This window comes from Diorhabda sublineata, chromosome 3, assembly GCF_026230105.1.
Source record: "Diorhabda sublineata isolate icDioSubl1.1 chromosome 3, icDioSubl1.1, whole genome shotgun sequence".
Lineage (NCBI taxonomy): Eukaryota > Metazoa > Arthropoda > Insecta > Coleoptera > Chrysomelidae > Diorhabda > Diorhabda sublineata.
This window is the reverse complement of record NC_079476.1, coordinates 28164408-28178854: the sequence shown is the minus strand read 5'-3', so window position 1 is coordinate 28178854 and position 14447 is coordinate 28164408. Positions and strand designations below refer to the sequence as shown.

The 14447-nt window shown below is 31.6% G+C and overlaps 1 protein-coding gene across 4 annotated transcripts in view; it reads right to left on the bottom strand.

Moving 5' to 3' along the window:
* The window catches only part of LOC130441264 (sex peptide receptor), a 138687-nt gene extending 125052 nt beyond the window's left edge, over nucleotides 1-13635 (bottom strand). Inside the window, exon 1 of one of the 4 annotated variants that reach the window (XM_056774854.1) lies at nucleotides 13372-13635. The gene's annotated coding sequence lies outside the window, so the exon portion shown is untranslated. Of the gene's footprint in view, nucleotides 1-167; nucleotides 332-846; nucleotides 989-13371 lie in introns of those variants that run through there. The other 3 variants (XM_056774853.1, XM_056774856.1, XM_056774855.1) reach the window with 3 other exon arrangements.
* Nucleotides 13636-14447: the final 812 nt, after the last annotated feature.

Here is a 14447-nt window from a genome sequence, read left to right as displayed (position 1 = left end):
GACGACAATTTAATTTATTTGAAAACTGTTTCGTTTGCGGATTAATTGCGTAAAGAAATCAATGCTGTGATATAATTGTGGTACATGTGTAAAATATCAGATAATGCATGATTTGTATCTTTTATAAATTTTTTGTCATTTCATCCAGCACAACATACAATTCTTACCTCTTGATCATCACCCACTCCTCTTTTTAGAGAAGAATTTGAATAAATGTGTACAGTATAATGTTTGAATATAATTTGTTTTTAATCATAATCAGTTTATTTATGAAAATAAAATTATTTTTCACAAAGAAAATACCGTTTTGTATTCACGACCCGATAACACTGATAGATATAAAAATGTTTATGGAATAAGAAGCCAACAACGAGATAGTCATAAATAATTGAATATGAAGAACAAACATTTACAATTTACGTAGATAATTAGTTTATACGGTGTCGCAAGCATATTTAATGATATAATTATTAGAAAGAGAGTACAGATACCCTTGTGATTGGGAGCATTGTAACTGTCAGTAATTATAAACGTCGTTATAATATAACTATTTATCAGCTTTCCTAATTAAATTCGAATCACGCGGCAGAAGAAGTTTATTCTTCAATGTAATCAATGCTCAGCTCTATACAATTCCCCCCCCCATTTTTATAATAAGAAACTGCTCGTCGAGTGTCGATTCTACTTTATCATCTACTGAACTAATCTCTCAAGTTTGGAGATAGACATAAAGAGAACTAAATCAGGCGAATAGAGTGTATGAGGTAATGTCTTAAACTAAAATAAATCAATCTTCTTAATTGAAATAAATAATTGGTAAGTTTGTGAAAAACACCTATTTCTTACCCAAATTTGACCATTTTTGCTCAAAATATTCCTTCAAACCTTACATTTCTCATAATAGGTACTCGCTGTTGATAGTTTTTCCTTATATTCTTTCCCATAAATGTTTGTAACCCAAAAATACTGCTGCTAGTGTTAAAGCTTTCTGAAACAATAACGCATTAAAGCATCTTACTTGCAGGTTAAGAAAGAATTTTATAAAATTTATTGTTACTAGGTAGTAGATACTCAAGTAACATGTATTCCGTACAAGTCGATGCATATCCTTCGGTTTTCCTCACAAGGTTTGAATTTTTTTTGCTGATTTTGTTAATTACCTCTAAGCTACTATTTCATAAATACTACTACTTTTAATCCTTGTATTGTATTTTATGATGACAACTGAAAAATATTAATTCAAACTTATTATTCTAAGTAGCAAATGAAAATTTTTTCGTACAAAATACAAATTACGAGTATACTCGTAATGCACTCAATCCTGATATTGATTGATTGATATTCTTACTCAATTTTGGTATATTCATATAGATTTTAACAAGATAACATAGAAGATTTAAATACTTTAATAGTGTGATCGCAATGAATAAGTTTATACCAGGGTTTTAGGGAAGTTGGGATCGATTATTAAATAATAATTGTTCATTTTATTATATTATTATATCAAATAATATTGGACCCACAACAATTTCAAATTGAAATTATATGATAGGATGTGGTTTCGACAGTTTCGACATTTAATAAAAAATATTTCTATCAATTAAAGTGAAAGACACCAAAAATAGAAGTAATATCTAGCGTTAATTAATTGAACCAAATATTAACGCGGAGTTACTACTTGGTGTCTTCTTTTACTCAGTGTTTACTAATGTTGCATTCCTACGCTAGTTTGGACGTGCACTTAATAGGTTTCAAGACCTTCAATGCTGCTTGGCTATCTGAGAGAATATGAATGTGATTTATGGAGAGGTTTCCATCCAAACAATACTGGGCACATTGGTTTATTAGTAGTAACTCCACCAAGAAAATGTTGTGTAATTCACCTAGTAGCACGAAGAGCTTACATTTTGGTCCACAAATACCCAATCCAGCTCTTGCGCTAGCTTCGAACCATCTGTTTACCAGAGATATATAGTTCGCGAAAATATTTTTTAACTCATGATTAGCCATCATAGCCTGTCAAATTTCCTGGTTTCAATTTTATTGTCTGAATTAGCCTGTGACCGTCGCTTAATGCCCAACATAAGGTGATGAGGAAGCAGGTTCAGCTGCACTTCTAAGGCTATGGTTGGGCACATTGTTTTTGCCCCTGTTACCACCAGGCAGATCAGTATTTGTATCATGTCCAATTTTTCCTCAGCTGTTATTTGTTCAGCTTTCAACCAGCAAACGAGCAATGTGTACGTGATCATGAGCTTGATTACTGTTTTGTATACCCAGTATACCATTTTAGGCTAAAGACCCCATTGTATCGTGATAGATTTTGGAAAGTCGACCTTTGGAAATTTTGGAACAGTTTTTTGGTGATATTCATACTAAATACACTGTTTAAACTATCACTAGACTAACACTCACAATCACACTGTCTGACGCGTGCTTCGATTACCAAAGTTTCGTCTGAAGGTTATGTTAAGTGTAATTGTGACTGTTAGTGTAGTGGTAATGTTAACAGTGTGTTCAGTATATATAGTAATGGTTTCTTTGATAACAAAATATAAATATTGCTCATGAAAACTTTTCCTTGTAAAATCAATATTCCATTTTTATAATTTCCATCACTGCTTCGTTGTTTTGAGGTACTTGGATACCCCAAACGATTAAACTCATGAACTTATACGAAATGGATATTTTTCTTTGTACAATTAATTTAATTTTAACGAAAAAAGTTCACTTCAGTTATAATAATTATTCAAAATAAGCATTATAAAGCACTAGAGTTTCCACAGAGAAATGAATATTTTTTGGACTTAATACCAAACCTTTCATATTGGATACTTAATATATGTTTAAAATTACTTTCACCCAGGTACCTTTTTCCTACTAAATGTAATCAATTTTATAACCTACGAAGCAAGTTTTTTTTATTTAAAAAATTTATTTTCATATTTTCCCACAAAGTATTTTTCCAAGCCCTCTCTTGAATCATGATGATGAATATTTATTAGCATTAATTATATCCATTGAATTTATAATAATATGCGTCTGGCCTCTTATGTGCGTCGTCTGGCCTCTTATATGCGTCGTGTATTTCACAATTCCTCGGATTTTTATTCTGTTATAATGCCGTCTAGAAAGGAGATTAATTCTTTGAATAGCAAATAGTTTAATCTATGACCATAATTATTATATTTAATAATACAGATTCACCAAGAAATTTCCAGATGTGTGAAATGGGAATTAATTGAATAAAGGATCTTTGGAAAATTCTTTTTAATATTTTTTTTCTCTTCTGATGTCCTAAGGGCACGATCATCTTTTTACGTAATCTTCAAAGCACGGCGAGTTTTAGCTTTTCTTTTTAAATCCTGAAATAACATCCTCAACTAAAAATATCCTTGAAAACATTTAAAATCATAATCATATTTGATTTTGGAAAGTTTTTTAATAGATCGCAGAAAATCTCGTGAAACGCTACATAAACATTTGATGGAAACTATTTGACAAGCAATAAAGTCACAAAATATTTTCGCATGTTTTCTTGAATCATGGTGATAAATATTCATTAACATGATTAGGTTATGGTCTAATTATATCTATTGAATTTAAAATAATATACGCCTCATGCATTCCTCAATTTTCTGGGTTTTTATTATGTCATAATGCCATCGAAGTGCTATTTGCTATTTTTTCCGATGTTCTTAAAGAAATAAAGAAAATTGGAGAACAATTTAAAAGCATTATCTGTTGAAATATTCAAATGCCGTTTTGCTGCCCATATCTACGTATTGAACAATGTTGTAATTTCCAATCAATATAGAAAATTTAATACGAAGCAATAATTAACCCTTTATAACATATATTGACTTGTTTTGTTTGTATGATATGCATTCGATCTAAAATATTTGTGAACTGATGTAGTTCAATATGTAGTTCAAATGAATTACTTATTAGGATCCTATACAAGTTTTGCATTCCACTATATAGCTTTATTGAACTACCACTGCAAATTAATGGGAAATTGTCAGTTTGTTTATCTTTGTCATTGAGTTTTGGATGTAAAATGAAAATTTCCTATATTCGATTGTTTAAGATTTATAAATAATGTTATTCACTCGGTTTGGTTATTTTTCTTTCCTTTGTAACCCATGTTTAGCCTATATGATCACGCAGTTAACGAATATTCTGTAGTATTTTTGAAGTGATCTAGTGATGTTCGAATGGTGAAGAATAGATGCATAGTTGCGAAAAACCTCATAATTTAGTTGTAAATTTCTGCTATAATTGTGTATTACAAATCTTTAGTTTCTTATGGTGTACAGATCTCACTGGTACCAATGTAACTATTTTCATTCATTAATCCAATCTTTACAATAATTCAGAAATTATTTAGTGGATATCGAAACGAATCTTTAACACAGTACAGGATATTCTTTCAAAAAATAATTTCAAGTGATGTGTTTCAGATTCTACATTTTAAAATGTTATTAGATATAAAAAGTTATTTGAAGTTTAAATAATATTAGGCTGTTCATTTTTCAATTTCAATTAAATCACAATTTGAAAACTTCCAAGCAGCCGACACGATTTTTACTTGAAAACAAACGATCACGGAGCAGGAGAAGCAAACAGACCGAGGCGCAATCAAACAAATCTGAACAGTTAATCCAAGGTACTCTAGGTGCAAGCAGTTACATGCTAGAGCTTCATGATGAAACATAACTCTTTTCTTCAACAAACTCGTTCATATATTCTCAAGTTTGGCACCACAACTTGTTAGCAACTCAATATAATATTGTCTAGTCAACTTTTTTTCTCTAAATAATCAAAATAGATAACACTCTAGGATCATGTCCTTATCGGACAAAAAAGAAATTTTTGTATTTCTAGTTCTTTGATCAGTACTAAGCAATTGATTGCAGGTAGCTTCTTAATATAAAAAATTGCATGCTAAATATTGCATACCCGGTCGGTTGACTTATTTACTCTATTACTTATTTCAAGTACTTTTATTGTTGGCTTCCATGCTGGTAGTCATATTAACTATCATTACTTTATTTACTGCAGCGCGGATAAGCTGAGTTGTTGATTTTCCAATGATTTTTCAACAAAGATGCTGTGAACCAATCTATATTTCTCCTACCCATTAATTTGCCTTGTGTTACCAAGTGAAGAAAATCGTACTATAAAGGTTGCACTTCACATGACTAAATTATTGTGATATACTATTTAAGCAGTTGACTATTTCTGAAGTTTTGCTCATGAGCTCAATAGCCTCAGTCAACCCAACTTATCTTTAAAATAGATCCACATCTCAAACGTTTTCAAAAGTTTGAGCATATTTTCTGTGAGTCTCCACGCCTCTGCACCATGAGAGAGCACAATCAAAATATAACATCGTGCCATACTGATAAGGAGATGTAGGTTAAGATCGCGGCTGCGAAACATTATTTTTCAAGTTTTACAAATATTCCTCTCGCTTTGGTCTATTTGTACGTTATTAACCATGATTTTTCTTTGTGATGCAAACGAGCTGGCTATTGAAAAAGTATTATCAGTGTAGCATATTTTGATAACAAGTTTCCTATTAACCAAGGTGTTTGCACCCTCATCTCACAACGATTCTTATTCCAACCTCAGGGGAGCTTGTAATCCGGTAATCTAAGCGAAAGTAGAGATTAGCAATAACGTGAGAATCTTTAACATCTATAGGTGACTTCCAGAATTTCTAGCATCTTATCATGTCTTACTATATCAAACTATCTCTCAAAATCGACAGCATGTATATAAACGTCGCGGTTCATTTCTTTTTGATTTACTGTACTGTACATTATGGTCAGAAATGTTTTCAATAAGAAGTTAAAAAGGCTAATAGTTCTCACTGTTTTTTGTTGCCTCATATTGTTTCAGAATGTCTACAAAAGAGTACTTCAAACCATCTGATAGAATAATGCCAGATACATAAACATTATTAGACAGGTTTGTAAGTACTTCTATATCATCTTCACCAAGCAGTTTCTGAGTGCCTTTATCTCTCGTACTGATTTCTAATTCTAATTTATTATTATCAAATTAGTACATATTGTTGCCAATGTCAAGCTGCTTTTCATCTTTTCAACAATAATGGTTATTCTGATTTCAGGCGTAGCAACAAAAAATTACTGTCTCGAACCTTCTGATGGTTACTTTTGAAAACAAAAACCCTCAAATGATTCCTCATATGGAGAATAATTCTGACGATAATATTCACGTAACTTTTCCTTGATCTCTCCATTTGTTTTCTCACGTAACAAATAATGGTCAATCAATTGATTTGTTGTTGCACGGCAGAAATCATTGATATGTCCATTGAGTTAAATTGGTCTCGTATTTTTGCTTCCCAGTATTTGTTCAAGACTATTCTATAATGTTTATTTCTGCAGTTAGATCGTCGATCACGTATATGCGGGTCTAAAACACTGAATCGATGGACGTGAACTGTCGATATGCCGGACGTGATGACTGTGATGTTCCGATTCAGTGGGCGCTCTGCTTAATTTGGTAAACTATTATTATTTACGCTTTGTTAATACACTATGACGAAGTTATATCCTTGTTATTTAATATTATATTTGGAACATGGAATATTTCAGTTATTTATTCTATGATACCCACAGTGCGTATTGTAAACAGTGATAAGCTCATTTTATGAAGGTGTAAATGTTATTAAATGTGAAACAGCAAACATTAAACTAGTAGAAATGGAATTTAATTTATGTGGGTGATGTTTGATATTATAATAAAGTGTTTTGGTTACGTTTTCTGATAACTGTTAAAATTTATTCTGCTCTGCTAGTGAAATTGTTGTTTATACCAAGACGCTAAATTTCGTAGCGAAAACTTTTCCCACTTCAGACGGAGAAAAGTATTTCTACAAAACAAAAGCTGATATTCTCGAAAGTACAATTCAACCGTGTTTGTAGGAAAAACAGTATGTAGAATTTGTTAAAAATAAACTTTTTTACTCCACTTTTATTTGCTTATAAATTTTGCCTTTTTCTTCTCTCGTTACGCGTTAATATTCAGAGTATTCCACAGTTCACCGGTATTTATAATGATTGATCAATTACTCTTGAAAATGCTGCTACTATTCAAATCATGAATGTGCAGCAATGGCGGAATTGGAAGAACATTGGAATCCAAGTAAAATGACTAGCTAATTATATTAATCAGTGGAAGCACTTCTTATTGAAAACATCGGCGATGATATAGAAATTATGAAATTTCCAGGCCGAGTGTCCAAGACGTTTTCTCTAGAATTTGTTTGTTGAACTCCTTCACAAATTATTTCTTAAGGACGAAAATAAGCATCATTCCTAATTTAGGTTCAAGAGGTTCGTGTAAATAGTATCAAATACTCAGTTTATTTATTGTTGTTTGTACTACGTGGGCTTTGTCACTGTTTTCTCTGAAAATACCTTTATTACTTAGAAGTATTTATACCTTGAATAAATCCATGTTGTGTCGATGTTTAGGCGGGAATAAACACTACCGATTATTCTAACATTCCACTAGGCTTGTTACATTCTTCGGCATATACTTTTCCTTTTCATTTAATAAATTTTTTAAGGCAATAACTACTCCTACTGAATAATCATGTCCAAGAAACTACAAGAAATCAATATGTCTCAAATAATTCAGTTAACTCGAGATGACCTTATACAGGATGGCCGGGACTTGATGCAAAAAATTCTAAAGTGAGTAAATGACGTGAAGATAATGCTGTGACTGTGACAACAATTTCTCATACAGCCCGTCATTTCCGAGTTTTAGGCATTTCAAGTTTAGATATCAGAACTTATATTTAAGTGTATTTTCTTAATTATACATTCGAACATTATGAATTTCAATGGATGATTACATAGATCCATGTGTTATGGTTAACGGAATAAATAATCCTACACTACAATCAGAAAGCCAGGGGCGGCTCATGCCAAATGGTCCGTAACTTTTACAGGGACAAAGATAGCAAAAATGAATTTTTCAATCGATTTTTCAGAAAAGAGATACTCTTTGCTTAACTTGATGAAATTTATGACTTAGGAGTTATGTAGATTTTTATTTCGTTGTACATACCAAGGAAACAGTTCGTCATAAAGAGAAGTTCTGAACAAAATTATCATAAATTGTAATTATTTATTGAAAATACTTCCAGGAGGAATCAAAACACAATCACACATTTCTAATTGATCTGTCGAACATCGTGTTACTTAAATGAGGAAAAAAATTGAATTGCAGAAAAATTTAGTTGGTTAGACTGCAACTAAAAACAGAAAAAAATCATATAAACCATATGAAATGTTCGAAGTGGACGCCTTGCACTTCTACACCCTTTCGGGAGTCTGCGGAGTATATTACTTTGATCTTAGAAGAGCATTCCAAGTTTATTTTATCTCTTTCGTTTACCTGTGTTGTATATACCAAGCTTTCGAAACATCCTCAAAAAAATGAAAATATTGTACTTAATTCATGGAACGTGGTGGCCACGCAAATGGACCTCCCCGCCCAATTCATCAATTAGGAAAAATGTTATTGAAATCATTTTTCACATCATTCATGAAAGGAAGTGGAGAAGGGCTTCATCGTGAACCAAATGTCCCTGCGAATGTTTAGATGAATATCACATGTCATGGGTGGAACAGGACCATTTTCATGGCCACCAAATTCCTGAATTAAATGAAATGGATTCATATTATTAGGGATATCTTAAAAGCTTGATATATGCAACATATATGGAACGAAATTATGGATAGAATAAACTTGTGACGACGCTATAAGGCACAATCTTGAAGTACTCTTCCATGTTCAAAGAAATATGAGTGTGTGTATTTTATGATGATTTATTGTTATCTTTACCCTCCCAAACTGTTTTTCCGAGGCAGTGGACATATTCAACAAATATTTGCAGCTTGTTGACGGCTTTTTTTTTCTTTCAAGGATACATTTTGAACTATTGATATTCTTTTCAGGTGTTCATCTAATTTTTTAAGTAAAAAAGCAAGCTCAAGAGGATTAACCTTGAGAAACTCGAGTAATTCTAGTGACGCATGCCGTGTGGAAACTTGGACTCGCAATAAAGTGATGTTCTGGGCGAAGGGCGAACTCGGTGTTCATGAGTCACATCTGCCTGTCGAGTAGGTCTTGGAAAAACTGATCTATAGAGTCAAGTGATAGATAATTCTTCTAAGCTCTAAGCTGTCCAAGTTTCTGACCAACACTGGATCGCAAGTCAAATTGCTATCTTCTGTAATGAGTCGAGCTAGTGGATGAGTGAGGACTACAAACCGTACTATGTTAATTTATCAAGAAGGTTGGCATGCCAAACTCTGTCAAAAGCCTTCGATATGTCGAGTGCAATTGCTTTGGATTCTCCATATTTTTCTATTACTTCAGTCCAAAAGTTGGTGACATAGGCCAGGAAATTCCCCGTTGATCTATGCTTGTGAAAGCCGTATTGATGTTCGCTGATGGTATTAGGAGATTCAAGATCTCAAGTTTTGCTGGTTAACCACTTTCTCCATGACCTTGGAAATGGCTGGAACTGAAGCAACCGGGCGCTAGTTGATGGGAATATCTTGTTTGCCTTTTTTATTAGTATGAGTTGAGCGCTAGCAATCTGCATGGAAGAAACCTTTTATTGCAAGTTTTAAGAATAACTACCTGTATCGGGTATCACATGGAGGTCTGTATTGGAATGGAAGGAATTTTATTGTTCTTTGAATCGTTGATTTAAACCCCATAGCATCGAATTATGGAGGCTCATCTAATAAGGTTAAAGCAATGATTTTCCAAAACTTTTGACGTTTAATACTTCAATAATTGTTTTGTTGATCGAGTGTACCAACTTCACCTTTTGTCATATAAAAAGGTGACAATTTCTGGTTTATATTGATGCCCAGAGTTTTTATCAATCACGCCGTTGTGATGTTTGAGATAATCATTGTTGACGTGTGGATATCTTTTGCTTATCTGCACTAGTTATTGATACGGGTTGATGATGGAATTCACGATTAAGGGCTTGATAACGTGCAAAGTAGATATTAGATCAGCTTATGAAGATTGTTTGTTACAACAAAATTGTAAACACTTTTTTCTTAACTAACTTTTCATCATTGACATGTGAGAAACAAATTGTTTGGATGTATATGTTAATGTCATTTATTATCATTCCTAGCTTAGGTTTCTAATAAGTAATCATTTATTCGTAATATCTAAATGAACCATCATCTCTAAAATATTGTAAAGACTAGGACTTTGAGGGACGTTGCGTTTGAACATTTTAGAAATCTGATCCATATATAACTCTTTATCTAGAACGTAGTTTAATCCAAAACATATTTAAGAATATTATAAGAATATGAAAACCTCAAGTGATAGTGTGTGTTCTTACGTTATATAATTATTTTTTTAAGTTCAATCCATCAAGTTAGTTTTGATCTATTTCCGAAATGAAATTGATCTATTTAAAAATTTTTATGTTTACGGACTCAGCAGGTTGGACGTCAGACTCGTTTAATAACTTGGTTCAACAGCGTAAATAATTCAGCCCAAACAACTTACCTATATTTCAGAAATTATTATGGGTAATTGAAAAATAATAACTGCCGTGTCGACATATTTATGAAAATTTGGTTTATTTATTGATTATTTCTTTTTGCATAATATCAACACGTTTTCTAGGATGCTGTAACATTTGTTTATATTTTAAAGATCAGTTCAAGTTATTTTTAGTATTAAATTTTGATGAATATATGCAGGGGTTGGCAAGATTCGCCTACACATTTGTATACATTAAACGATCTTACTTCGACAAGTTATCATATTTCATTTGATGTAAGAAATAAGAAGAAATGGAAAAAATCTCACTTTGAATGGAAAAAACAGGAAACTAGCTATATAAGTACGAAGAAGGTAGAGATCTCTATCGAGTTGAATTAATTTTCTGTTTTATTGATTCATTTTATTAGAAGAAAATTATTTTAAGAAATTTAATGAGTAAACAGCAAGTTGATATTGATGAATTCCATTTAATACTTATAGTAACATTCATTATAATCAATATTGTACCTTGGTATTACTATAGTTGTCAAAAAAATTGCTTTTATTTTTGATAGGTTTTTTGCAATATTGATTGAATGATAATACTATTCTAAATTTAGCCTACGCTATTTTAATAACATTTAAAAGGCAATTTTATAAAGTTAATTTTATTTAATTGTTAATGTGACTTCCATTTCTATTTTGGAACAATTTAATGAAATATTTCTGTTTTGACATTCACTTAAATTGTCACCAAGAAATATTAAAACGAATTAAATCGAAAAAAACTCATTACAGTAAATTAAAGAGAGCGCAGCTCAAGCAATAGTTCTTCTATAAGGAAGTTTAAGTTGAAAAACTGAGGTGGTTAGACCACAAACCACCTATTTTATAGACTTTTTAAACAGATGGCCCTAGGTTGAGTTATTTTTGTAATTAAAGTTCAGAACCCTAGATGGATTCGCCACCATAACTATTTATCTAGTTGGCGAATGCGGCGCAAATGAACAGTTTCTCTTGATGATTTATTAATACTAAATTAACTACAAAGAAATTGGAAGAATCTCTATGTTTGGGATGAATCAGAGCAATTTTTGAAAACGATTTCAACAAAAAGGCTGGACTTTTTAGAACAATGACCGACCGTTTTCCTATTTTTGTTCCAATTAACTTCACTGATGAGTGTACGTTTGCGAGTAAGAGAATTCGCAATTGTGAATTTTTAATGAAGGTCATACACAGGTAGTAAACATTTTGGTTGATATCCTTGACTATACATTTTTTGTTACGGCTGATTACATAATTTTGCAAGATCTTATGCACGTTCAACAAGATGAAACTCCATCACATTACTTTCATTCGCTTATAAAGTTACCAAATTTTTCGGAAAGTGAATTGGAACAATTGAAACAACATATACATACTCAAGATATTTCTGCATATACTATAGAAGTGTACGTGTAGCAGTACTCTACGCTTATTTGATGTTTTGAAAAATCAAATGAGTGACTATTTATTTCTAATGAAATGTTAACGTTTAATTTAGCAACTCTTATACCTACATTGCTTAAGTTCATGATTAATTAATAAAAGATTTTTAAGTATTAATACATGTGGCATAAGAATGAATAAATTGTAATTTTTATATAACTAGTATGCTAGACGCGGGAGTCTCCTCAAGGAAACTAACGTATTTCACTAGGTAGTGTGCTCGGACCGGTCCTTCACCTGTTGCATAGCAGTGTTCAATTAGAAAACGATACTTTTGCCACATTTCGGACAACGTAGTCATCCTGGCCTGAAGTAAGTGATAATAAATAAAAAAAAATACTTAACTAAACAGTAGAGAATAACCTAGAACAAGAATAAATCGTTACACGTCAATTTCACAAATAAAGAGGAGCAGTACTAGTCAAAACAGATTACGAATAAATAACACAGGCTTATGTAGAAAAATATTTAGGGCTAACCCTAGAGGTCACGCGGGAAAGCTCACATCAAAAAGTAAGGAGAATTCTGTACCAGATAAACGAAAATGTATATAATAATATCTTACATATTACAATTCCTCAAAACGCTTCGGACCTATGCGAAAGTAACACTAAAACTATTCGAGATTTCAAAATATGGTAAAGTTGGAACTTTTGGAACAGTCGTAATTACATTATCTGACGCGCGTTTCAATAACCAATTTATCGTCTTCAGAGGTAAACTATTTACTTTCAGTCTCTAAAATAAACCTATGGTTATGGTTATGCCAAGTAAATCGTTGATGCATCTTCCTACTTTCGAAATAATGAAATAAATGAGAGCAAATCGTATATTCGTAAACATTAGTCTTAATTTATTTTATAATACAATTTATGAAACTTCTGAGTAAGACCCTCCTTAGTTTTAATAAATTCATTGTAATTCAGAATAGAATAAAATTGATCGCAGTGATGATCTGATTAGAATGATAAGGAAGCCTCGAAGGCTTTTTTTAAAGCAGCAAAAACTTATTGGAAACAAACATATCAGTTGGTCTCATATCTACTTAGTCTTGTTATGTTGGGTCAACAATAATTATGCATTTGTTATAGAAACATCAGGTTTCTGTAGGTTAACTGTATTATCAAACAACAGGTTGAGTAAAAGTTAATAGTGTATTTAAAAAATAACGATATTATAGTTATAATTGAAAATGATAGCTATAATTGAATAGTTTCTCCTGTTGACTAACTCAAAAAGAGAGATGGTGCGCGAAATCAGCAAATCTGATTTAATATGAAAAATTATTATTGAATATTTACTCACCTGTACTCGAAATTAATAGTACAAATTCCTATTAAGTGTCACGAATACTAACGTGTGCCAACCGTTACACATACCACAAACAGTAAATAGTAGTTTCCAACATTCTCGTTGAAAAATACGAAGTGCAACCGTATCACAGATAATTGTTTATTGCAATGGGATTTTTCAATGTATCTACTAGCCAACTACTCAAACTACATTCAAACCACAATTTCGAATTTTACCTCTATCGACTATCAATTTTTAGGAATGAAAGTACACTGCATTCTATCAAAATAATCAAGTATACTTAAGAAAAATGAGATATTTATAAGTAGGTAATGTTTATAAACGAATACATTATTATATACAAAATTCTGTTCTGCTATAAAGGAAACAAAAGGTGGGATTTCATTAGCGTAATTTCTAAAATTGATGTGTACGAATTTTACAGAAAACTGAATGAATATTTAGTTAAGTTAAGTAGTTCATGGTTTTATGTTAAATTGTATAAATGAAAATGAATGTGAAAAAGATAAATTAATAAGTTGGTTTTCACTGAGAAGATTTTAAATTGAAGTGTTAGCGGTAATTATCACAAAAAATCTTTATAAGTAGAAGCTAGTCCTTATTATTGCATCTATTTGACTATATTTTCGGCGGTACTTGCACAAACGAATCAAAAAATTTAGAAAAAAATATTTTATGAAACAATAAAATTAGAATGGTTAGCAGTCAATAGAATTACAATGAAGAATACAGTCATTGTAAATAACCAAATTTTACTTTGAAGTCATACATATGGTGGGTCATGCAGTCAATAAGCGGGCACTTATTCTTGAACTTGACAGATGTTTACTATTCCGATTTTCTTTTAATCAAAAGTATACGCTGTTTCTCTTCCTCTCGAATAAAAAGCATTAGTGTCTTGATATTCGAGAGTTCAACCGGTATTACTGATTTTATTACCATTTTCCTGATTGTCAGAATAAATACATGGTAAAAAAACTCGCTCGCATGTTACGGCTTGACTTTTTTCATGAATCTTTCATTCAAATAGTCTATTCGGTCCTTGTCAATAATATAAGCTTGCGCTA